Source organism: Saimiri boliviensis, chromosome 8 (assembly GCF_048565385.1).
Source record: "Saimiri boliviensis isolate mSaiBol1 chromosome 8, mSaiBol1.pri, whole genome shotgun sequence".
NCBI classification, from domain to species: Eukaryota; Metazoa; Chordata; class Mammalia; order Primates; family Cebidae; genus Saimiri; species Saimiri boliviensis.
Genome location: NC_133456.1, coordinates 65,703,375 through 65,729,507, shown reverse-complemented (window position 1 = coordinate 65,729,507; position 26,133 = coordinate 65,703,375). Strand labels below are relative to the sequence as shown.

Sequence of the window (26,133 nt, the reverse complement as noted above, 5' to 3'; positions counted from 1 at the left end):
GGGTGATGGCAATGGGACAGTGACTGGTGCCTGAAGTGTGCTCAGTAAATACATACTAAATGAATAATGTGAAGCAATAAACAAAATAAGAGAATTTTGCATTTGACTCTGTAAATTAGCATTCTTAAGGAATGAGTTTGCTTTTTCAAGTAGTTGATCATACTAAAGCAGAATCTTCGTTTTGTTTTTGTAAGGTAATGCCACTTAAAATTGGGACTGCAGTCTTTCATAATCGGTACGTGATATTCAGATAATTGAATCTTAACTATTTGGAATCCAGATTGTATATAGGATTCAGTAACAGCCCAGGTTGTACTGTTTTTCTGCTAATTCCTTCACCAGGCATTCTGAAGTAAAATATAAACTTTCCTCAGGCAGAATATTGTACCTCTTTCTTGATTATTATCCTGGATAGATCAACAGTTATTGCATACTTCTGAGTGCTTTGGTTAAAAACTATTGACATTATAATTCTTCAGTAGTGCTTTTACTAAAAGTCAGTAATTCCAGCTCTTTTAGAAATAAGAATAATGGTAGTAACGAATATTCTCTTTGAAAAATTGTATTTTATTATGCCACTTCCCTACTGAAAAATTTGATAGAACCATTTGGGAGGCATTAACCACTTTAACTGGCATTTAGTAAGTTTGTTGAATCAACACTAAGAAAAATCTATCACTAATGGCAAGCTCAAAAATAATATGACCCTGAAAAGATTTTAGCTTAATTTTGTTTTGTTTTGCTGATTATATTTTAAACTATCCACTCTATGTCAAGATCTTCAGTAGTGCTAACGAATTAGTTATCTCTGAAACACATCCTGGAGTTAATTGTAAATAAATACTAGTGCAATTTAAATATGGATTCAGGAATAAGTGATGGAGATTACAAAATCTATTTTTAAAAATAATGCCATTCTTTTTGTTTCTTTATGGAGAAAAAAAGCTTTTTGAGGCCGGGCGCGGTGGCTCAAGCCTGTAATCCCAGCACTTTGGGAGGCCGAGGTGGGTGGATCACGAGGTCAAGAGATCGAGACCATCCTGGTCAACATGGTGAAACCCCGTCTCTACTAAAAATACAAAAAATTAGCTGGGCATGGTGGCGCTTGCCTGTAATCCCAGCTACTCAGGAGGCTGAGGCAGGAGAGTTGCTTGAACCCAGGAGGCGGAGGTTGCGGTGAGCCGAGATTGCGCCATTGCACTCCAGCCTGGGTAACAAGAGCGAAACTCTGTCTCAAAAAAAAAAAAAAAAAAAAAAAAAAATTTGGTGTATTTTGTCAGGTGCACAGACCCGTGTAACTAAATCCCATCAAGATGTGGAATATTTCCATCACTCCAGGAAGTTCCCTCTGACTGCCTTTCAGTCAGTCCCCAACTCTCCGTAGACAGCCGCTGTTCTGATTTCTGTTGCTATGGATTAGTCTTATCTTGAACTATAAGTGAATCATAGAACGTGGACTCTTTGTGGCTTTAGTCACGCAGCACCCTGTCTTGACTTTCATTCCTGTTGTATATATCATTGCTCATTCCTTTTTATTGGTGAGTGCTATGCTAGTTTGGCTTATTTATACTCCTGTTAATGCAATTTGGGTTTTTTCCAGTTTGGAGTTGCGAACACAAAAGCTTTCATAAATGTTCTTCTAGATACCTTTCTGCAGACATGTTTTCATTGTCTTCACTACATATGAGTAGAATTCCTAGGTCGTAGGAGAGATGTATGTTTACCTTTGTAAGATGTTACTGTACTGTTTCCAGAATATGTACCATTTTGCACTGCAGTCAGCAATACATGAGAATTTCAGTTGCTTCACATCCTCACCAACATTTAGTGTTTTGTAGGTATAACATGGTGTCTTGCTGTGTGGTTTTAATTTATATTTTCTTACTCATTTTGAATGCTTGTCCATATTTTTATTAGCCATTGTTTTTGTGAAGTGTCTGGGAGTTTTGTCCATTTTAAATTTGTATGTCCTTGTATTATTGATTTGTAGTAATTCTTTATATATTCTGGATACTAATCTTCTATGAAATACATATATCATGAGTATTTTCTCTTACTTGGTAGCTTGTCCTTTCATTTCCTAAATAATGAACAGAAGTCTTTAATTTCTTCCTCCTTTGAACACAGCCTTTAATTTTAATGAAGTCCACTTTGTAATTTTTCTGTTATGTTAGTGCTGTCTTGGGGGTTCTAAGTAATTGTTGCCAACTTCAAAACTTTTAGCCATTGCCCTGGTGCTCTTTGCTATCACCAATGGTGTGTTCTTGAAGTTAATTTCATCAGTGTCTTTTGAAGAGAATGACAGAAGAATGGAAGGAATTTAGAGTGCATCAGAAGTTCTGTGATGCAGCATTTTAAGTTCTCAGAGTAAACAATAGCCTTTTGTTGTTGATACTATGGAATAATTGTTTCTTATTGTAAATGTGTGTGGGACAGTTTACACATTCTAGATCCCTAATTAATAGAAAACTATCTGGCATAAAGTTAATAAATGTGTGCTTAAGTACCTCTATTACAGGTTCTGTGCCATTCACTGTGGGTTCAACAGAGCTGGGAATCTAATGGTAGTAAGAGTTTAAGTAAGTAAATCTGCTGCAGCAGCTTTACATGTTCTCAAAAAAGTGGTGGTAGGTGAATAGCAGTGTTTGTGGGAACTCTGTCTTTCAAATGGAGAGAATGTGTTGGATTCTCTGTGGTTCTTTATGCTCCAACCAAGGCAAATAAGGAATTCACAATTCCTCTCTAGGAATGGTAAATTTCTAACAATGGAATTTGGTACTTTTCAAATGAATTGTAAGTCAGAATATATTTATTTAGTGGTGAGATTGCAAGGCTTTTCTGCCCATTGTTTCCTTTTCAACCATTGTTTAAAGAATAGATTTGTGAGCTGTATCCCAGGTGAACTATGTAAGGATTTTTTTTCAAGCAAGATTATACATCATTTGTGAAAATGAAGTAAGACTTATTACTACAGTAATTTACTCTGAAATAATTTTAAAATCTAATTACTTTTGTGAAGTTAAGTTTATTTTACAGTTTATCCCTAATGACTTCCTAATTTGGAAGACTGCTTTGCTTTGTGTTTAGTAGACATTAGCAGGGTAATAGAAATTAAAGATACAAGCTGTGTCATTAAATCATGTTTAAATTGGGACTTGTAGGCAGGGTGCAGTGGCTCACACCTGTAATCCCAGCACTTTGGGAGGCTGAGAGAGATGGATTGCTTGAAGACAGGAGTTTGAGACTAGCCTCGGTATCATGGCAAAACAAAAATCAGGCAGTGTTGTGACACACGCTTGAAGTGCCAGGTACTCTGGAGTCTCAGGCTCAAGAATCACTTAAATCCAGGAGGCAGAGGTTGCAGTGAGCCAAGATTGTGCCACTGCATTCCAGCCTGGGTGACAGAAGGAAGGATTTGGAGGAAAGGAGAAGAAATCTGATAGTTGAGAAGAGATTGTAAGTATCTAACAGCTGAAAATAGTTATACACACACACGTGCAAAACACATAACAATATACGTGTATACATACAGATTGTCAGTGTTGTAGTTACAGATATGTTGAAATCTGTTTCTCTGTGAAATAGTTTTCTTAGATTTCTAGTTCATTCTTTAATGTTGAATCAGAGGTAAGAATTAAGTTGTTTCTCACTTTTCTAAATATCCTGATCAATATTCTGCTACCTCAAATTATGATTCCTACATAATAACAAATACTTGTTAAGTGCAAGTGAAAATTTGTGTTAAAGAAGTTGGTTTTGAAAATATTCTTTTAAGAAGTGGCATAAGAGGCTGGGTGTGGGTGGTTTATGCCTCTAATCCCAACACTTTTGGAGGCCAAGGCAGGCGGATTACATGAAGTCAGGCGTTCAAGACCAGCCTAGTTAACATGGTGAAACCCTGTTTCTACTAAAAATACAAAAATTAGCCATGCGTGATGGTGGGTGCCTGTAATCACAGCTACTTGGCAGGCTGAGGCAGGAGAATCCCTTGAACCTGGGAGGCGGAGGTTTCAGTGAGTCCAGATGGCGCCACTGCACTCCAGCCTGGGTCGCAGAGTGAGACAGAAAATGATAGTTATGTTCTTCATACATCATTGCTTAGGTATTCATATCAGTTTTCACCATTTTTCTGTTCTTTAGCTCCATCATAACTTGAGACATTAGGTAAAATCATTTATTTTAAAACTTTGAGCGCCTGTCATATGCAAAATATTCTATACCTTGGAGGACACAGAGGAGAATAAGACACAGTCCCTTCCCTCAGAGTCTCGGAGGAGAGTGGTATTACACTGTATGAGTGGCAGATATTTAAAAAGTAGCAGAGGGAATGAATGAAGATAGGGAAAATAAAGAATTGTGAAATTTAAGCTGAGCATCAACTAGCCAATTTCATTGTTCTAAATTAGAACCTTGGATTTGCTTTTAAAATCCCATGGCTGAAGACATGGGTAAGTTTGAGATCATTCCCCAAGGCTGAGTGCAGAAGAGAAGTCTTCTGCCAGAGATGGGTTGGGAGAGGACATACCCTGAGATCTAGAAAGGAATGAGTTTTACTACCATCTAATCATGTCAGTGGCATGCTTAAGGTGCAGTAAAATTAAGTTTGGGATGTGTTATTATGTTTTTTCGCCATTTCAATTGAACGAAAAATGTTACTTGGACAGAATTATCCCAGCACTTTCACTCCGGTCATAGGACATTAAAACAAAGAATATCACTGAATTATTATATGGCACAAAAGAAAGGGGCATTTCTAAGTCAGAATCCCCCTTGAGTTGCTTCATATGTCTTAACCACAGTCTTTACTTAAAGATTGCTTGTTTAATATTCTGCAGTCTCCTAACCAGAAGTTCTTGGAAGGAATAGTTCATTAATTTGAAAAATGTCTTCCATTCGTACCCTTGTCTGGTCCCAGGCGAGAGCCATTGGCTGGCATTCACCATCCAGATAGAAAGCCTTCCGTCCAGTCATGGTAGCTCATGCCTGTAATCCCAGCACTTTGGGAGGCCAAGGTGGGAGGAACACCTGAGGTCAGGAGTTTGAGACCAGCCTGGCCAATATGGTGAAACCCCATCTCTACAAAAAATACAAAAATGTCCCTGGGTGCGGTGGTGCATGCCTGCAGTCCCAGCTCCTCTAGAGGCTGAGGCTGGAGAATTGCTTGAACCTGGGAGGAAGAAGTTGCACTGAGCCGTGACTGGGCCACTGCACTCCAGCCTGGGAGACAGAGTGAGACTCTGTCTCAGAAAACAACAAAAAGGCTTCCTAGGGGAAAAGAGCACAAGTGGTGGAAACTATTTCATTTTCTGCTTTTCTACAGGGCAATAGAAACAACGACATTCCTGTTTCTCTGTGAAAACCTTAATATAGTTATGAAAATTGTTCAATAAGTAACCATTTTTAGATCATCTTTTGAAATTGTAATTAGTACATTTTTTTGTCCAAAAAGTAATAGTATTTTTAAATCTTTCACAACACAGGAAGATGAAACAGTTTTCCCTGAAATTATTTATAATAACAATAATAATAATCTCCACTTCATGTTGAAGGGTTTCTACCTACCAGGCACTGAGCTGAATGTTTTATATCACTGACCAATATCCATATTTAAAATAAAATTATATTTGACCACATAATGCACACATATGGGGTATGTGTCTGTTGTTGGGATAGAATTTTCATTAACAATACCTACCCTTGACAAATATATTTGATTTCATTTTTTAAAATGCTGATTATATTACCATTAAATCTTCATAACTAATCTCATTTAGGAATGAGACCTAAAGTTTTTAAAACACTCTCTGTATGCATTATTTCATGGGAACTCCACCATGGCCATATGAAACACTGGTATTGTCATTTTCTAAGAAAAACCGAGGTTTGGAATAGGTTTGTTACATGTTCAAGTTCACCCAGTCAGTAAGTGGCAGAGTTCTGAAAGCCAGGAGCAACAGCTGTGGAGTTAAAGAATCCGGTTCTACTAATTCAGTTTGTGACCATGGACAAGTTGTTTAATAAGAGTGCTTAATAAGATTACTTTGAGGATTACATGAAGTGATGCACATTAAGTGATTAACACAGTCTAACATGGAGTAAACTCTCACTAAATGTTAGCCATTAGCATTCAACAACTTCATCTTGGTGGAACTCTTTAAAGATAGCCTGGGGATATTTTGATGTCATAGCATTTGTAAAAGTGTTGCTTTTTAAAAAACGTCAGGACTTTTTCTTCTGTCTTCTCGGAAATACACAAATTAATGTTCTAGGGTCTTTTGAATTGAGATAGAAGCTGGAATGAAGCCAAAGAAAAATATAGACTACTAAGATTCCTGGAATGTGAGTAAGAGAAGTGTAGGAGAGAGAGCTCCTCTGTCTTAGAAGAAAGGGAGTAGGGCCACTTCACAGGCCCTGTTTGTGAAAGGCATAGAGGACAGGAGAATATTAGAGTCACAAGTGGCCGAAATGAGCAAACAAGGACACACCTAGTAGACAAGGAAAAACAAAGTAAAATAGCCATGTAGCATCACTACATCAGTCAGACCCCAAACCTAAAAGGCAAGAACACCTTTTAGACCCAAAACCTAAAAGGCAGGAACGAGTTAACACTTAACTCGTGCTGATGGGAAGAAGAGAGTGCTCATAGTCCACTGGTGAGATAGGAAATTGTTAAAACCTTCTCCAAAAGTAGTCTGGCTGCATCTATGGATATGTGAAGTAGATACACTTCTTGACCCAGCAGTCTTAACTCTAGTGCTCTGCCCCATTAAAGTGAAGGCATCAGATTTAAATAAGAATACATCATATATTGAAATGTATTTTTGCATTGTTTCTTTAGGCAAAAGAATGAAATGGTGAATGCCTTTCATGGAGAATGACAAAATGTATTTTGATACATAGTATCTTATGGAATATAATCCAATCCTTGAAATAATTAGTATACCCTTTGACATCAACAAATTTGCCTACAGTATTGAAAAACAGACCATAGAGAAGTGTGTATAATTAGTACCCTACTTTGGAATATTAAGGGCAGCACACCCCTTGGTGTGTGCATAGATGCGTGCTCTGTGTGTGGCTCTTCGGCAACATGTAGAAAAGCACAGAAAAATAGATGCCAGCTTCTTAATGGATTATATAGTATGATAGAGTGGTGGCAGAGATTGGGGAGGGAGGTGGCAGGTAAGAAGAACAAAGGGGGAAAGACTGCCTTAAAAATAAAACCAGCATGCATGATATGCTACCTACATACGTGTACATGTGCCTAAAGGTATCAGAGAGGTGTATCTGTGTCTGTCAACTTGAAGGGGAGTGTTCTTGATATTTTGTGAAAAAGCAATGTGATGTATAGGGTAATATTTCAATTTAAAAAATGCATGTTCCTATATACCCTTGTTTGTATGAAGAGAGGGATGTGGAATGGAGCATTTGTGCTGTTACTGTTGGTATTGGAGGGTACAGAAGGAGAGGTTTCGCTTGTGCTTTATCTGTAGATTGTTTTCGTTTGTTATATAAAGTAATATTTTTTGGCCAGGCACAGAGGCTCATGCCTGTAATCCCAGCACTTTGGGAGGCCGAGGAGGGTGGATCACCTGAGGTCAGAAATTCAAGACCAGCCTGGCTAACATGGTGAAACCCCATCTCTACAAAAAATACAAAATTAGCCTGGCATGATGGCAATGCCTGTAATTGCAGCTACTCAGAAAGCTGAGGCAGGAGAATCACTTGAGCCCAGGTGACAGAGGTTGCAGTGGGCCGGGATTGTGCCATTGCTCTCCATTGTGGGCAAAAAGAGTGACACTCTGTCTGTAAAGAAATAGTATTTTTTAAATTTGAAAAATAACCACATACTCAATCCCTGCCCCCCAAAATAGTTGTATTTACTACCATTTGGTATATGCCTGAGAAGATTGTTTTAATTATACGTGTTTTGGTTTTGACATAGAACCTGAATTCCTAAACATTTAAGGTCCAGATTACCAAACACTGTGAATTAAGAAATTTATCCTTTTTTTCTGGAATATCTGTTAATAATGAATTGTTTTTGTCTTGTCGGTTGGGAAAATACCAAACATTGTGAGTTAAGAAATTTACCTTTTTTTCTGGAATACCTGTAAATAATGAATGGTTTTTATCTGTAATACACAAAGAGCTCTTACATAGTGAGAAGATAATTTAGTGGACAGATGACATCACCACTGACAATGAGTGCTTTTATCTTAGTATGTTTGTACTATATAAAAATAACAAATAATTAAAAAATTTCTTTAAAACTGACATGTAGGTAAGAAGTTGAACCTTCATTTCCAAGAGGCTTTAATTGTCCTAGGCATTTTTCTTAGTGCAGATCTAGCTGCCAGGAGAAGGTGAACTATACAGCTGTGTAGCTTTGACTTGGAAGATTTGCCCCACGTTACGCAGCTGGACGGTGGCACGAGTGTGTGCTGTGGCTCTGGCTTCCATCCCACGGTTCTTGTATATCCTCCATGGAAGAAATGACACCTCCCCCACCTCCTGCCAAGTATATCTCGGTAAAAATATGCATGTGCATACACAAGATCCAGAAGAGCTCATGTGTGTCTCATAAAAATCAGGCGGCAAACGTGGAAAGCATGAAACACATGGCAGCCAATTCCAGGTGAAGCTTAGTTTTGCCTACCTTGGTTTTTATTATCTTTTTTTGTCTTTTCAGAGAGCCTCTGTGAGCAAACAGTGTTGAGTGTTTAACCTAGAAATCCATGGAACAGAGGCAGGAGGTGGGCTTGGTGTCCAGCAGGTAGATAAGGGAGATCTGTGCAGTTAGGTGAATTTGCGAGGCTCAACTTCCAAATAACATATAACTCCCTCCCTCCCTCCTTCCCTCTTTTCCTCCTTCCCTCTCTCTCTCTCTCTTTCTTTTCTTTTCTTTCTTTTCTTTCTTCTTTTTCATTTTAAATGAAATCTTGCTCTGTTGCTCAGGTTGGAGTGCAGTGGTGCAGTCTCAGCTCACTGCAACCTCTGCCTCTTGGATTCATGTGATTCTCCTGCCTCAGCCTCCCGAGTAGTTGGGACTACAGACATGTGCCACCACACCTGGCTAATTTTTGTATTTTTAGTAGAGACAGGGTTTCACCACGTTGGTCAGGCAAGTCTTGACCTCCTGACCTCAAGTGATCCATCCTCCTCGGTCTGCCAAAGTACTAGGATTACAAGCATGAGCCACTGTTCCTGGCCCAAATAACACGTAATTTCTGCCATCCAAATAACATTTAAAGATTTTGGGGATCGTGATCTCCTGACCTTGTACAACTTTTCAGAACAAGGGCGATTCAAGCACAGCATTTGTTAGTCAACACTTCTTAAATTAATTCGGTTCTTTGGGGTCTGTCTACAATGCTTTAATTGATTTGTAGCAGGGAAATAATGGTGTGTCAGCAAGCAAAGCCACTGTGAGACTTTTCATTTAAAAACCAGTTACTATGCTGTTGTCTAGGTATCCGTAACATCATCTGTATGGTTGAAAATAGAACCAGGGCCGGGCGCGGTGGCTCAACCCTGTAATCCCAGCACTTTGGGAGGCCGAGGCGGGTGGATCACGAGGTCGAGAGATCGAGACCATCCTGGTCAACATGGTGAAACCCTGTCTCTACTAAAAAAAAAAAAAAAAAACTAGCTGGGCGTGGTGGCACGTGCCGGAGGCCGAGGCAGGAGAATTGCCTGAGCCCGGGAGGCGGAGGTTGCGGTGAGCCGAGATTGCGCCATTGCACTCCAGCCTGGGTAACAAGAGCGAAACTCCGTCTCAAAAAAAAAAAAAAAAAAAAAAAAAAAAAAAAAAAAAATAGAACCAGGACATATCACTGCTAGTCCCTGGTACAGGGTGTGTTCTCTCTGTATGCAAAGAAAAAGAAAGCATAAAATGCAGAATAATGACACTCAGATAAACTCCACAGAATCACTGAGCTGTGCTTTCAGCCTGAAAATTCTAATTGCTGTTTTCATCTGTTCTTTCTTCTGCCTGGAATAACACTGCCATCCAGCATCATTAGGGAATTCTTTCTCTCTTCTCTTTTCCTTGGCAGAGGGAGTGAAATTTTTAAATATGGAAACAGCCTTTTTAACACAAATTATTATTTTTTAACTGAATCTATACCTATTTTTTTTTTTTTTTTTTTTTTTTTGAGACGGAGTTTCGCTCTTGTCACCCAGGCTGGAGTGCAATGGCGCGATCTCGGCTCACCGCAACCTCCGCCTCCCGGGTTCAGGCAATTCTCTGCCTCAGCCTCCTGAGTAGCTGGGATTACAGGCACGCGCCACCATGCCCAGCTCATTTTTTTGTATTTTTAGTAGAGACGGGGTTTCACCATTTTGACAAGGATGGTCTCGATCTCTTGACCTCGTGATCCACCCGCCTCGGCCTCCCAAAGTGCTGGGATTACAGGCGTGAGCCACCGCGCCCGGCCTATACCTATTTTTTTTAATTGCTCTACTCTCTCTGCTTCTTCAAATAATGCTGCAGAAGATTTAGCATTTTCTTGATAAGACTGTGGACTGTTTTTGTCTGTTCTTGACTTGAGACTTGTAAAATTGGGCAGATTTTTGCTCCCTGCCCTTTTCTTGAAACAATACAACCATTTTGTTTTCAGAAGTAACCACAGAAGATCCATTCCATCCAGTACAGTAGCCACTAGCCACGTGTGGCTTTTAGAAACTTGAAATCTGGCTACTATGCCTGAAAAACTGATTTTTTACTTAATTTTAATTAACGTAAGTTAAATTGTAAGATGAAGCAGGAAATGTACTTCTGTTAAACACAACTTTAAGAGTAGATTTTATGTTAACTGTTAATTTAGTAGCTTAATTGAGATATGCTACAAAAGTATAGGATACACACTAGATTTTGAAGACAGTATGGAAAAAAGTATAAAATACCATTTTTGTATGTATTATATGTTGAAATGCTAATATTTTGGATATATTGGGTTAAATAAATTACTAAAATTAGTTTGACTTTTTAAAATGTAGCTACTACAAAATTTGAGATTGTGCATGAAACTCTCACTGTATTCCTTTGGCTGGATTTTTCGGCCCTGGCACTGTTGCCATTGGGGGTGGGTAATTCTTTGTCGTCGAGCCTGTCTTATTTCCGGCAGGACATTTAGCAGCGTCTTCAGTTGAGCCGGGTGCCTTTCTGTGCCCTGACTGGTGGAATCCTGCAGGCTCTGTCTGAAACCCTTCCTTAAGAAACCTTGGCTCATCTCCAATTTTTAGAATTAATTGTGAGACAGGTCTTTATATTAGCCACCCTAATATAAGCATTTACCTGCAGTAATAGTCCTTCTCTCTTGAGTAGCACAGAAAAAAACAAATTCTTTGCAAAAGAGGTAATGTCTAATGGGTCTTATACATTCCAAAGCTCCTTCCACAAATACTTAAACTCCCACTCGGTGCTAGCCATTGTCATAGGCAATACGGCTACAGCAGTAGACAGAACCTGAGTTCTCATGGAATTTACATACTGTATGGGGGTGGGATGTCAACAGATCAGCAAGAGAGTGTACTTTATGTCACGTTGATCAGTGCTGTGGAAGAGGAAAATGAAGTAGGCTGAGGTGTGTAGCAGCTGGGGGAGCTGGGGGCATGGATGCTATTACTCCTGTCATCCCAGGGCCTGCTCTCCAATATTCCAAGACCTCCCTCATGCCCACTATTTCCCAGGCCCCCAGCTTTTGTTTAGCTTCTCACATCCCTCAGCACTGCTTGTAAGAAATGTTCTCCAGACACCTTTGCCTCGCCTTGTATCAGTTCTCCTGTGCAGAAATGTTCCAGTTTCTTTTAAAAGTGGCACCTGGGGCTAGGTGCGGTGGCTCACACCTGTAAACCCAGCACTGCGGGGGGCCGAGGTGGGTGGATCACCTGAGGTAAGGAGTTCGAGATCATCCTGGCCAACGTGGTGAAACCCCGTCTCTACTAAAGATATAAAAATTAGCCAGGTGGCAGTGGCAGGTGCCTGTAGTCCCAGCTACTGGAGAGGTTGAGGCAGAAAATTCGCTTGAACCCGGGAGGTGGAGGTTGCAGTGAGCAGACATCACACCACTGCGATCTCGGCTCACCACAACCTCCGCCTCCTGGGTTCAGGCAATTCTCCTGCCTCAGCTCCTGAGTAGCTGGGATTACAGGCACGTGCCACCATGCCCAGCTAATTTTTTTGCACTTTTAGTAGAGACGGGGTTTCACCATGTTGACCAGGATGGTCTCGATCTCTCGACCTCGTGATCCACCCGCCTCGGCCTCCCAAAGTGCTGGGATTACAGGCTTGAGCCACCGCACCCAGCCCCGATTGCATGTGTTTTTCTTGGCATCTTGGCAGCCTCATCATGCTGTGAATTTAGACTGTGGTCAACAACTGAGAGGTCATTTACTAAGCCATGGCTTGTGTGTGGTGTAGGCGTCTTGTGGGCCAGTGTTTCTCGTGCTGCTTCCCATCAGTTTACTGCACAAAGTGGTTTCAGTGAGGCTAGGCACTCAACTATGCATGTCCTATACAAGAAAATGACCTGAGCTCTGTGACAGCTGTTGACCTTTCAAAACCTCTTCCCCACTGCTTTCTGGTTATGTTCAGAATAGGTAATGAATATTGCAGAGAATCTGACCTCCTAATGAATAATGATTACATTCTCATAAAATCACAGAAAGTTTTATGCATAGAAATGAGTATAGGATATTCCCAGGTGGGACTCCTTGCCGGCAATCCTCTGACAATTTTGAAACCAAGAATAATTATAAAGCTTGAATGTCTCTCATCATCTGCCTCCAAGAGATTTGTGGTGTTCTTGCCTTTCTGCTGTTCTTGCCTTTAATCAGAATGGTAGCACACATCTATACATTTATTGGCAGTGTTTTTTGGGGGTGAATGACAGCCCTCATTCCCTCTTCACAAGCTTCTTTCAAGCTCATAAATCTCTAGGTATGCTACACTTTGGATAGACTTTTTCAAGACAGTAGATGGAAAATTTGGCTGGGCATGGTGACGCATGCCTTTTAATCCCAGCAATTTGGGAGTCCGAGGTGGGTGGATCAACTGAGTTCAAGAGTTCAAGACCAACCTGGCCAACATGGTAAAACCCTGTCTCTAATCAGCCAGGCGTGGTGGCCAGCACCTGTAATCCCAGCTACTCAGGAGGCTGAGGCAGGAGAATCACTTGAACCCAAGAGGCAGAGCTTGCAGTCAGCTGAGATCACACCACTGCATTCCAGCCTGGGCAACAAGAGTGAAACTCCATCTCAAAAAAAAAGTAAGATGGAAAATTTAGTTTATATACATCTCTAAAACTCTTTTATACATGCAAAGGATAGAGAATGGCAGGGATTCTTATTCCATTGTTCCTGTCACAGAGATTGATAGCCTTGGATAGCGGGGAATGTGATTTAAATACTATCTGTGGCCACTTATCCAGCAGAGTGGTTAGATAGCAGATCTGCCAAATGAATAGTGTGCATTCCTGCAAAAGAAAAAGAAACTAGAAGAATTTCACCATTGATTATTGACTTAAAAATGTAAATTGTATTGATTTCTATAATCCGAATTAATTGGTTTAATTTTAGAGGTTCTTTTAGAAGATAATATTTAAAATAATTTTTTTAGCCATGTGGATATATTTCAGAAGTCAACTGAAACTTTTTATTGTTTTATTAATTTTTATTTTTTGAGACAGAATCTTGCTCTGTCACCCAGGCTGGAATGCAGTGGCACGATCTTTGCTCACTGCAACTTCCGCCTCCCAGGTTTAAGCAATTTTCTTGCCTCAGCCTCCTGAGTAGGTGGAATAACAGGCGTGCACCACCACGCATGGCAGATTTTTGTATTTTTAGTAGAGATGGGTTTCACCATATTGCCCAGGCTCGTCTTAAACTCCCGAGTTAAGTCATCTGCCCACCTCAACCTCCTGAAATGTTGGGATTACACGTGTGACCGACCGTGCCTGAATGGCAACTGGAAAACTTTAATAACAGAGTTCTAGAAAGCTGGCCTGGGCACCTATTGCATATCCCCATTCCTGATGGTGCTGCCATTCTGATCTGTGGAAATTGGGGGGCTCTCTTCCCAATGGCCTGGCTCTGACGTGCTGCTTATCCAAGCGACAGACCTTCTGCCCCAGGCAGCCGCCATCCCTCTGGCTACTTTCAAACACCTTCAGAGGCTCGAAGATGCTCTGTAGAGGGTAATTTGTTTTCCAGTTGCTAAATTTTGTTGAGTGTTAGTCTCCTTGGGGAGGTACTGATGTATGCTGCAGGGCCTAAGTTTTAAATACTTTGGCTTTTCTATTTTCTGTTCCATTTCTTAAAAACCTCTATCTAGGCTTTGTGGTGGCATTTTGTTTATATCATTTAGCAACTAGAGAATGAAAATATATTAAGTATCAGAACATGGGAAGTATGCCATGAATCCAGCAACAGGGTCAGACATGAAAGGATAGTGAGCCTCTGAGGTGGTCCAAACAGCTGGGCCCCAAGTACTGGGAGGACTGAGTTGAGATCAGAGCAATGCTGTGAAGACAGAGGGCCAGTTGATTTGGTACAGAATGTTTCAGGGGCTGAAGTAAGTAGTCATAAACAGGTGCAACCCTAGATCAGCCCTGGTTAGCCCTGTCTGTAATGAATTGCATATTTAAAGTGTCTCTCTGTGCCTGCAGCTCTCATGTGAATAACAGTAGTTTTTCTCTCCTAATGACAATGGCATTAGAATAAACTTAATGGGTTTTTTTCCTTCTGTTTTCAGAACAAGTTTGCCTTCTCCTGTGTTTTCCAGAAATAATGACTTCAGTATCTGGAGCATCCTCAGAAAATGTATTAGAATGGTAAGTTAACAGTTTTGTCATATGGTATTAGCAGATATGTTTAATCACATATTCTTTAGAAAGAAATCTAAAAGTTTACATTAAAGTGGTGCACAACAATGTTTATGGAAATGTATGAGAATCATAAATTGTGAAAAGTCATAGGTGAATTTTTTTCTGGCAAGAATTTGAGTCACTCTAATGGCTTTAATAAGGTTTTTGAGGTAAAAAAAAAACAAAAAACAAAAAACCCAGAAACAGAAACTGCTCTTTTTCTGTTGTCTCAGCACATTTGTATTGCCCTATAGACTTACCTAGAAACTCTGAGAAAGAACAGACACTTCCACAGTAGAAAACAGAATTTCACTTACACTTCTGTGCAAAGAGCAAGTTGTTGCATTTGGAGTTTTTATGTGTGGTATATTAAATACTTGCAATATGTATCTGCTTAGTTATCTGTGGAGATGGATCTGATTTGTGGGGAGGGAGGTAGAGGAGATGGCAGCATTTCCTTTTATAGGAATCCTTGGATTCCATTGAAGGTACTAGTCAACACTGCCTGATACTACTTGGGCTAGGATTCTGGGTCAAGTGCTCTTACATTTTCCTACTGTGACCTTGGACCACTGAGAATGATGAAACTTAAACATGTAAGTCATGTGGCACAAAAGAATCCGCTTGGACATTACCTTTTAACACTTTGCAATTGTGTGTGTAACGTGGGAGCACTCCCAGAATTTTCCATTTCACCTCATACACACTTCATTCTGCGGCTTGAAATCTTATCCACTGCAGAGGTGCCCACTTTGGCATTTTTCTTTTTCTGAGGCAGGGACTCATATTATCCAGACTGGAGTGAAGTGGTGCTATCATGGCTCACTGCAGCCTCAACCTCCCAGGCTCAGTTGATTTGCTCACCTCAGCCTCCTGAGTAGCTGGGACCACGGACGTGTACCGCCACATCAGGGTAATTTTTTGTACTTTTAGTAGAGAAGGAGTTTTGCTGTTTTCCAGGCTGGTCTCGAACTCTTGGGCTCAAACATTCCTCCCACCTCAGCTTCCCAAAGTGTTGGGATTACAGGCGTGAGCCACTGCGCCTGGCCTCTGGCATTTTTCCAGTGTCTCTTTTCTCTGAGTGGATAATGAAATTTGAAACTTCCTAAATGTAAGTTCCAAGGAACGAATTCCATAAACATTAATTTTAAACAGATATTTTTTGACTCCTGCATAGAGAGTAATTGATCTAAATTTTGTAGCCTGATAATGTAGGATCTAATTCCCGCTCTTCCACTTGCTGGCTGTGAGACCCCGAGCAAGTTGCAGTTCCTGAGTAGCATTCCATCCAGTGTAAAACTAAGACCGTAATTTGTATCTTAGAGGTGTACTGAGAGAGAAATAATTTATATAAAATGCCTGGAACAATCCCTGGTTTAACATTGTACTCAATAAATAATAGTTCTTATTATCATTAATCACAGCTGAGAATGAGACTTGAGCTCTAATTTTATTTCAATTAGGATTCAACAGGACAAAGCAAATGTATATAGACAGTAAGATGACAGTTACACACGTTTGTCTCTTTGGAAATGAAAATTTCAAGATAAAAATTAGTATTTATTTGCATTCTGCAGAGTCAATATTTTTCAAACCCTTGATTAAATATGCTTACCTTTGTAATCCAGTATGCTTGTGTGTGTGTGTGTGTGTGTGTGTGTGTGTGTGTGTCCTGAAAATTAAAATCTGTTTCACAAAAGAATACACATCATTACTACAAATTGTATTTTCCATTATATTAAAGTAATGCTGATTTCAGCTCATTAAATTTATTTTACAACTTGTTAATGAACCAAACCCACTGTTTGAAAAACACTGCTCTAAGTTACTATAGAATTTGCACTGCATCTTTGTAAGGTTTGTTTGTATAAACATTTCATATGTGGTTTGGTTTTTTTGGCCATCATGGAATATGCAGTTTTCTGTATTTCTGCTGCCTGATTTCTTTTTCCTGCTCTCTCCTGTTTAACTGGGTGTCAGCCTTAGGGTTGGTGTTATGAATTTGTTCATGTAGGTTTCCAGCAGTCTCTCTAGTTTGTCTTAATCGAGACTTATGTTGGATTGTACCTGCCATGCTCTCAAAGACACTCTCTCTAGAATGCCATTTTACTTTTATGTTTAGGCACAGAACTACTTGTAAAAGTAAATGCTTATGCTGAATCATAATAAAATACAGCAAGCACAGAGCTGTTTGGGTTGAAAAGGTTCCATAGAATATTCTGAATCATATTAGTAGAACTTATTGATTCAATGCATAGAGAGAGCTTCAGGGGAAGTTGTGTTTTTGGAAACTTCTTTCTGCTGAGGTTCATAGGAGACGAATGTTCTGGAAGAATATTTTTATTAATGTGGATTGAAAGGAAATCACCTAGCTTTTGGAAATGCTATTCTTTGGGCACTTCTGTTGTAGGACCTTCTTTCTTAGGCAGCAGACACAATCGAGGTATAAGCACTCAGGAGAGATTAAAAATGAGGAGACTTGAGAGCAAAATACAACTATTACCACTATATATATATATTGAGTTGGAGTCTCACTCTGTCACCCAGGCTGGGATGCAGTGATGTGATCTTGGCTCACTGCAGCCTCTGCCTCCACTTCCTGGGTTCAAGCAATTCTCTTACCTCAGCCTCCCGAGTTGCTTAGATTATAGGCACCCACCACCACAAGCAGCTAAGTTTTGTATTTTTAGGAGAGATGGGGTTTCACCATGTTGGCCAGGCTGGTCTTGAATTCCTGACCTCAGGTGATCCACCAGTATCAGCTTTTTAAAGTGCTGGGATTACAGGCATGAGCTACTGTGCCTGGCTCATATTTTTAAGGTAAATTTTAGTATCAAACAGTTTCCAGTATCTTCCTATTTCCATATCCCAAAAGAAAACAGGTCCAAAGCTAGAAAATAGTGGTATCCATAGGTCTTAATACACTGACTTAAAAATCCCCCATTTCATATTTCTGAGGTTTTTTTTTTGAGACAGGGTCTCGCTCTCTAGTCCAGGCTGGGGTGGGGAGGGCAGTGTACAGTGGTGTGATCTCAGCTCTCTGCAACCTCTGCCTCCTGGTTTCAAGTAATTCTCCTGCCTCAGACCCCCAGTAGCTTGGACTACAGGTGTGCGCCACCACACCCAGTTGATACTTGCATTTTTAGTAGAGATGGGATTTTACCATGTTTTCCAGGCTTGTCTTGAACTCGTGACCTCAGGCGCTCCACCTCCCTGGCTTCCCAAAGTTCTAGGGTAACAGGTGTGAGCCACCATGCCTGGCCTGCATGTTTCTGATTCTATCACATTAATCCAAATACTTCACTTTGTGTCCTTTTTGTGGGGGTGAAACTCAGATCCAGAAGACATGTCCATACCTTCAGCTATCATCTCTCTTTCCTTACCTCCATTTACCCAGTTTCTTAATTTGTTAATAGGAAGTCTTAAAAGTTGAAGAGGAAATTTGATACTGAGCCATAGTTCTTCTGCTCTCTGTTGTTGGGAGGAATGTGCCAGGGCAGAGTGCAGGGTGTGAGCATCCTGCGGGTGACAGCCCCACAATTCCACATTCAACTAGGGTCCCCAGCTCATCTTTTTCTAAAAAATGAATGCAGCAGATTTATATGCTATGATGATATCATTTTAGGGTGTAATGCTATTAGTATTCAAAATATGTGGCTTTTATAAATTCACAGTACACATGCTTATCTGCCAGATACGGTCTAGGTCTCACTTTGTCTTAGGAAGGAAAGTGAGAGTTTCTTCTTCAGGCATTTATCATCTTGGCCCCTGGTGCCCACAGCCCCATCCCCAGCTGGGCTTACTCTGCCCCATCTCCCCCAGTCCCGCGCATCTGCACGTTGTACTTTACCTTTTCCAAATAGCATTTAACCACTTCGGTTTCCGATGACATTCTTCTTTTCTTCTCCCAGTCTGTTTCGGGCAGGATCAAAATGTTGGATTATACCACATGAAATGAGTACTTTACATAACTGGAATTCAACCCTAAATATCTTTATGGCTAAAGCTTTTACCAAACAAACAAATCTCCAGCTCCTGAGAACTAATCCTGATACTGCTTAGTCATTTGAAGCCTTTGCTTATTTCTTTCTGCTCGTTGCCCCTTGGTCACAGGACTCTGTAATCCCAAAGCCTCGCCTCATGTCCTTTGTATACCCTTTTTCTGTCGTCGTCTTCTCCTCCATCCCTTCACTCCGGTGGCTTTCTCAGCAGGGCTCAGCCAGAGGTTAATTTGTGGGTGTTCACACTCAGTGATTTAGGCAACCAGCCCCAGGAACTCGGCACAAAATTTGAGGAGGTACTTGAGCTCAAGGCCATGCACATGCCAATGTTGTGTGTGTTCAAATGTCTTGCAGAAATAGAATAGTCCTGGATTATTGCAAGAGGTGACAAAGATCTGGTATATCATGAATACCAACTATTTAAAGTGAAAGTAAAGTGTCGTATCATTCTTTAAAGGTTGCTAGTGGAATCCACATACCATCAAGTTTTGACTGCCACTATCATTCTGTTAAATAAATACATGAGCAGGCTGTTCTTTAGTAATTGAAAAGCTTATACTTCCATGTCTCGTTTAACTTGTATTTCCATTTTATTCTTCCTATAGAATATTAATTCAATTTTTTAAATCTCTGAGTCTTACCTATTATACTTCATTATTGCAGAAATGTTTAAAAATTAAAATTTAAAAAGCTATATCCAGTAAGACTTCAGTACTAAAGATTTCATTGCATTGTTGTTATAAATATTAGTCTTTGAAAGATTAAAATTGTAGACATTATAAAATTTATGAAAATATTAACGAAAGGTAAAATGGTATTAGTGAAAAGAATTGTTTTCAATTGGGTTTGGATATCTGAGATGAATATCACTTGCTGCTAGAATGAGACAGGATTTTTAGTAACAATTATGTTGTTGTTTTTGAATAGATGCAAGGATTTAGAGCTTTGCTCATATTAATAGACAGATGGGAGTAGGAGTTTTTTGGGTTTAAAAAAAAAATCCAGTAATGTCATCACTGGATATTTAAATAGCAGAATGAATGAGCTCAATCTTCAGGCTGAGCCCTGCTGAGAAAGCCACTGGAGTGAAAGGATGGAGAAGAGGAGGATAGAAACGGGGTACATAGGACACCAGGGTCAAAGAGTAGTTCTTTGACCCCCTTCTCGACTGTGTGCCAAAAGTCAGATTCTATTACAAAAAAAATTTTTGTCTGTGATTTATAAGCCAACAATTAGGACTTCCTTCAGTGTTACTAAAAAGCCAACTTTGAAAAACTCTAACTTGCACAGGTTTTGTTGCCTTCCATTAGACATTGGCTACTTGTCCTCTGGAAAATACACTAGAGAAGCTTTTCTCAAGTGCTCCCATCTCAATTCATTGAACGGTTTTTATCACTCAGTTGTACCTTGCAATACTGAGAAAGGGTTTAGAAAATTGAAATATTTTTCACTGAAGTAAATCTTTGCCAAAAGGTTTTTGATAAAATGCTTTATCTCACCATGAAACCTAAGATGTTTGCCACAAACTAAAGATTTAGCTCATTCATTCCAGTACAGAATATCTGCCACATAACCTTGGGTCCAAACCTCCTTCCCAGTCATATCCCCGCGTCAGAGTAACTGTCAGAAGGGATGTGATGTTATTTCTGGACTCACGTGATACTGTATATGCCACCATGACAACTGTGTTGTTCTTGCATTCCAACTCTAAGATAGATGGGGAGCTAGATAAGATTTGGAGCTTTGCCAAATCTGGCATGTTATAAATACCGACTAGAGAGAGGACAGAAGTAGCAAAATAGTTCAACAAAATTTGGTATCTCCACCCCTACTCTTAGAGTGGTCTAAAATCAGAATCTTTCAGCCTGGGAAGAAATGCTTGAAGATCCTATTTCTCATATTGTGTCTTTCCTTTAATTGAAACAGGCAGTCAAGGAGCCCTAACGTAGGTTAATGGTTCCTGAGTAAAAGAGGCTTTGCTAATAACAGTACTGTTTCTAAACTGCCCTGTGTGATGCCATGGAGGTTTTCACATTTCCAGGTATGAATACTATGCTATGATTCGGGATGGTAGGAGCATGAGCAAAGAGGATCAGCCTGGTCCCTCCAGTCCAGGTGCCGTCTTAGGCTTGCTCATTTTTTTTCCCTTGGTTTTTCAGTTACGGCAAAATATACATAACATAAAATGCACCACCGTTACCATTTTTAAGTATACAGTTCAGTGGCATCAGTACACTCACATTGCTCTGCTATCATCACTGCCGTTTTGCAGGAGGCATGGCTGTATCCAAGGGACGGCCAACTGCCGCCGGCCACCAGCTGTCAGTGAAGAAAGAGGCCTGGGACCTACCAGGGCTTGGTCACACATTCGAGGGAGCACCCTGCCCACAAGATGCTATCCGGACAACAGAGCAGACACACTTAGCCTGGCACCTGAGGGGATTTTCTCTCTATAACCCCAGATCTTAAGTAGTTGTACTTCTATCCTGTTACAGTGGTAGGCTTTACATTTATACAATATTTTCAATTTCAGTTGAGCTCAAACTTGGCCTTGCTCTCAGGTTTTTCTAGTGCTCAAGTGACGAAGCAGCCTTCTCGCCTTCTCAGTTTGTCAGCGGATGAGCAGCTGCTATTAGGAGTTTCTGCAGTTTCATCATTGGTTGCTATTAATTTGATGGATACATTTAAACTGCTTTCAGCTGGGTCATAGGTTGAAACTGCTTGACAGAAATGTTTAACTTTTCCAGCTGCCTGAAGCTCTGAACGATAGAAGTATTCTAGGCAGTGCTTCTTGCTGAAGCCTGATCTTAATAATGTGAATTGTTGCTTTCTTTATTATTGGAATATACACACATATTTGTTGTGTACAATATCTAGAGAATGCAACACCAGACTTCATTCAACTGGAAGTGAAAATGGTGTGTCAGTGAATTTCCAAAAGGTCTAAGAGGGAAGGAAACAAAATATACTTGGTGACATTGAGTTTTTACTACCTCCCTACAGCACTGTAGGTTTTAGCAATGGAAATAATTGTAACATTATTTAAAAATAATTACAGATGATGAAGGCAATACAATTTGCATTTAAGTTGCTGTGCTTTAAATAGCATGTTACACTCTTCCAAGGTCCATGTTGTTTTTATGGCAGTCTGGGTTTTGCCTGGAATTCCCTCTGTTAATTGACCCGCCCATGTGCCTTTCCATTTTCTTGAATGCCTTCATTCTGAGTTACTAAAAGAAATGGAAAGCCATTTAAATTATTATAGATTACAACGTTTTACTCGAAGAGCTTTTTTGAATTTTAGAAGCTTTTCAAATGATTAAAAAATAAATCTACTTACTGAATTAATGATAAACCTACATCCTTGGTGCCTTGGTCTCCAGAGTTCACACCACCCTCTGTCATTGGCTTTGAACTCCTGGAAAGGCTGAGTGGCTGGTGTTGAGCAGCCCGTGGCTGTGGACACCTGCTTGCCCCATCCTGCTCTGCTGTATTTTCCCACGGAGCTGTATGTGGAGAAATGGCAATGCAAGCAACATTGCTTTAGAGTTGAAAGATTACATCCCTAGGCCAGTATTCCTGAGAAAAGAAAGCAAAATCTCTTTGAGGGAAGCATTCCTAGCTCATAAATACTAAAATGTCATTCCCGGTCCATCTGTTCCTTCTTCACTAAATACGTGATTCCTTAGAGTGTTTTTCAGGAAAAAAAAAGATTCAAAATCAGACTTACAGGTAAAGCTCTTCATCTCTTTCATGAATAAACTTTTTAAATGCCTTTATGATTAATCCCACCCTGCTGCTGAGCACAGCAAAGGGAAATGTAGAAAACAGGAAGAGGGATGAGCCAGAAATGGCATAGTCTGTGTCACCGACTATCACTGGTTGCCGCTACAGTGAACCCCTACCATGCTAGTGTTTGGATACCTCTTGGTTCAGGATTCAGGAGGGGCAGCACCCTGTCTCTCACTACCTCACCTTTTAAGCTCAGATCCCTATGCCAAGCTGCTGTGTGTGTAGCTTCTCTGCAGCTCGCCTCCCCCTGGGTCAGGGCAAAGTATCCCAACCATTGAGGCATACTTGCTTTCCTGCAACCTTGGAGGGCTTGGAGATCTTGTATGAATGATTAATAATAGTGATAATAGCTAGCAGTTATTGCTCACTTAACGTATGCTTGGCACTATTTTAAGTGTTGGATATGAATGAATTCATCTCATCTTTACAAGTCTGGTGTATGTAATGAAATTGTCCCCACTATGGGAGAGGTTAGTGACTTGCTGACTGCCACACAAGCAGTAGGTGGTACAACTAGGATTTCAATGCAGGAAGTTTGATCTCAGAGCTCATTTTTTTCCCTTGATTTTTCAATTATGGCAAAATATACATAACATAAAATGCACCACCGTTACCATTTTTAAGTATACAGTTCAGTGGCATCAGTACACTCACATTGCTGTGCTATCATCACTGCCATCCATCCACAGAACTCTCTTCAGTTCAGCTTACAAAACTGAAACTGTCCCCACAAAATACCAATTTTCCCACTTCCCCTCTCCCATTCTACTCTGTTCAGAGCCCTTTCTTATTTATCTATCTGTCTGTCTATCCGTCTGTCTATCTATCTATCTATCTATCTATCTATCTATCTTTCTTTCTTTCTTTCTTTCTTTCGCAACCTTGCCCAAGAAGTAACAGCCTGTTGTTTTGTTTGGTCTTGTTTGAGACCGAGTCTCACTCTGTTGCCCAGGCTGGAGTGCAATGGCACAATCTCACTGCAACCTCTGCCTCCCAGGTTCAAGCAATTCTCCTGTCTTAGCCTCTCCAGTAGCTGGTATTACAGGAACCTGCCACCATGCCCTGCTAATGTTTGTATAAAAATACTAAAAAGTAGAGATGGGTTTCACCATGTTGGCCAGGTTGATCTTGAATTCCTGACCTCATGATCCTCCTGCCTTGGCCTCTCAAAGTGCTGGGATTACAGGCGTGAGCCACCACACCTGGCCTATTGTTAGGTTTTAAAGTAACATCTCATTTTACCCTTGTTTAGAAGAGCAGTGCATGTTCATTTTAGGAACTTTGGAAAATACAGAAAAGAATAAGGAGGGTTATTAGGATTCCTTATATCCCCAACTCCTAGAGATACCTACTGTTAACTTTTTGATGTTACTATCTTTTAGCATTTGTTTCTATGTCTATAAAAACATTTAACAAGATTAGAATATTTTTGAACATGTTGCTTAATAACCTGTTTCTTCCAGATTTTAACATATTTATTTAGAATGAGGAAAAATCACAAGTGTTGAAGTGTAAATATCACTAGTACCACAGTTATGTTTCTAGTAACACAATATAAACCAAAAATCATTAAAAACTTTTATTAATTAGTTGCCTTAACATTCTTTACTTTTTTTGTCATTCTGTTTTGGCTTTCATTCTCTTTTATTACATGGCTGTGACTGATATTTTCTGTAGCAGGACTAGAAAGATAATTTGATCTTTCCTACAGTATGATTGATTAAAATTAGTTTTCTTAAAATTTTATTTTATTTTATTTTATTTTTTTTGAGACGGAGTTTCGCTCTTGTTACCCAGGCTGGAGTGCAATGGCGCGATCTTGGCTCACCGCAACCTCCGCCTCCTGGGCTCAGGCAATTCTCCTGCCTCAGCCTCCTGAGTAGCTGGGATTACAGGCACGTGCCACCATGCCCAGCTAGTTTTTTGTATTTTTAGTAGAGACGGGGTTTCACCATGTTGACCAGGATGGTCTCCATCTCTCGACCTTGTGATCCACCCACCTTGGCCTCCCAAAGTGCTGGGATTACAGGCTTGAGCCACCGCGCCCGGCCTAAAATTTATTTTTTAAGACAAGGTCATGTTCTGTCACCCAGGCTGGAATGCAGTGGCACAAACATGACTCACTGATCTCCTGAGCCTCAAGCAAGCCTTCTGTCTTGGCCTTCTAAGTAGCTGGGATTACAGAGGTATGTCCCCATGCTTGGCTAGTTTTCTGATTTTTTTTCTTTTCTTTTCTTTTTAGAGACAGGATCTTACTTTGCTGCCCAGGCTGGTCTCAAATTCCTGGGCTCAAGCGATCCTCCTGCTTTGGTCTCCCAAAGTGGTGAGACTGCAAGTGTGAGCCACCATGCTTGGCCTAATTTTATTTTTTAATGGACTTTTATAAAGCAGTTTTCAGTTCGCAGCAAAGTTGAGAGGAAGGTACAATTTTTTGAGATGGAGTCTCAAAAATTTCCCTGGCCTCACGTGTGCATAGTCTCCTCATTGTCAGCATCTCTCATCGGGGGGGCCCATTTGTTAGAACTGGTGAGCCACAAGTTTATAGTTTACACCAGGGCTCACACTTGGTGTTCCATGTTCATGTAATGACATGTATCCAGCATTATAGTACCACACAGAGTGTTTTCAGTGCCATAAAAATCGCCTTTGTACTACCTGTTCATCCCTCCCCCTCCCCTGGGCCACCGCTGACCTTTTTACTGTCTCCATAGTTTTGTCTTATCCAGAATGTCATATTTTCCCCCTTAGTAATGGGCGTCTAAGTTTCCTTCATGTCTTTTCATGACTTGATAGCTCATTTCTTTTTAGCACTGAATAATATTCCGAAAGGAACTTACTTTTTACTCAGCATTTAGCTGTGTTAACCATCATGCATTATTAAGCAAGACCTCTGTCTTCAAAGAGGAAGGAGGTGGAAAGTGTGTGACAAATGCCTGAAAAGGGAAAACTCAAGGGGCAGTGAGAATGCAGGGTACTTCTGGGGTGGGACACACTGCAGTGTTCCCCTCTCTCCATGAGGTGCTGGGGGGGATGTAGATGGAGTATAATATAGTATCTCTTTCTCAGAGAATTATATCACTATATATGTAGCAAGATAAGCTGGTTACCACCCATACCATAACACTAGGTAATAGAATCTAATCTATGATCCAGTGCTCAGCTGTGAGCAGTACATTTTGCTACTCTAGCAGTTGGAAGGAGTGGAAAATCAGTGAGTGCTATAGTCCTTGAGTAGGTGCTCAGTTAAATATGAGTTTAATGAAAGCATGAACATGACAAGGAACAGATTGAAAGTAATACACCTCTTTTAGCATCAGAGATGTTGACTATTACGTAGCATTGGTGCAAGTATAAATTGATAAAGCTGTTTTGAAAAGCATTCAGCTTGGTATTATCTGTAAAAAAAGAAAAAATTAGCATGCTTTTTACTAGAAACTCTACTTAGAGAGAAAGCCTGTTTTCTTATGATTAAA

At 40.2% G+C, this 26,133-nt stretch overlaps 1 protein-coding gene across 1 annotated transcript in view; it reads left to right on the top strand.

Moving 5' to 3' along the window:
* The window catches only part of LOC101036215 (uncharacterized), a 66,645-nt gene that overhangs the window by 8,528 nt on the left and 31,984 nt on the right, over positions 1 to 26,133 (top strand). Inside the window, exon 2 of the mRNA XM_074405317.1 lies at positions 14,756 to 14,834. The gene's annotated coding sequence lies outside the window, so the exon portion shown is untranslated. The remainder of the gene's footprint in view (positions 1 to 14,755; positions 14,835 to 26,133) is intronic.